Source organism: Myotis davidii, unplaced genomic scaffold (genome assembly GCF_000327345.1).
Source record: "Myotis davidii unplaced genomic scaffold, ASM32734v1 scaffold1608, whole genome shotgun sequence".
In the NCBI taxonomy this organism is placed as follows: Eukaryota; Metazoa; Chordata; class Mammalia; order Chiroptera; family Vespertilionidae; genus Myotis; species Myotis davidii.
This window is the reverse complement of record NW_006299164.1, coordinates 4,374-5,205: the sequence shown is the minus strand read 5'-3', so window position 1 is coordinate 5,205 and position 832 is coordinate 4,374. Positions and strand designations below refer to the sequence as shown.

The 832-nt window shown below is 53.7% G+C and overlaps 1 pseudogene; it reads right to left on the bottom strand.

Moving 5' to 3' along the window:
- LOC102771015 lies at nucleotides 1-433 on the bottom strand (annotated as a pseudogene).
- Nucleotides 434-832: the final 399 nt, after the last annotated feature.

The following is an 832-nucleotide window of genomic DNA, read 5'->3' as shown; positions in this document are numbered from 1 at the left end:
TCATTGGAGGAGGGGTCCCCGCCTCTCCTCTGGGGACAGGGCATCCAGGTCCACAGGCATCACCAGCATTCGTCTGGGCTCCCGATAGCGGATGTGAATGGTGGAGCCATCTTGCTTGACCCGGAGTATGGGGTAGAGGCGTGCATAGGCCTGTCTGTGCACACGAGTGAGTGAAGCTCTGCTGCTATCAGCCCGACGTGAAGATATGTGCAGGCAGCGGACCACAGGGGCAGCCCTTATCACCACATGCTGCCGCAACAGGCCAAGCATGCTGCCCACAACTGCCATTCCTCCTGAGGGGCACTGTGGCATGTGGAGGCCCAAGACCAGTCACTGGCCCAGTGTGTGACCGCCGCTCTCCCGGAGTCCCGAGCCAACACCAGCCCTTCCGCAGCCTGGCCGCAGTCTCCGCGCGCACTCCATCGCGCAGCGCCTACGTCTGATTGGTCCTTTTTCATATCCTTGAGGGTCTCACTAAATTTCTTGGAGGTTTCTAGAAGATTTTTGAGTAACCTTATATCCGTGGTTTTGAATGCTATATCCAGTATTTTGCTTTCATCCGTTTCTTTCATTTGTGACTTATTTCTTTGTCTCCACATTTTGGCTGCTTCCTTATGTTTGTTTCTATGTACTGGGTAGCTACTAAGTCTCCTTGAGTTGATAGAGTGGCCTTGTGTGGTAGGTGTCCTATAGGGTCCAGTGGCTCATCCTCCCCAGTCACCTGAGGTAGACACCCTTGGTTCACCCCTTTGTGGGCTGTTTGCACAGTCTTGTTTTAGTTAACCCTTGATTGCTGTTGGTGTCATTGGGAGGGATTGACCTACAGGCCACA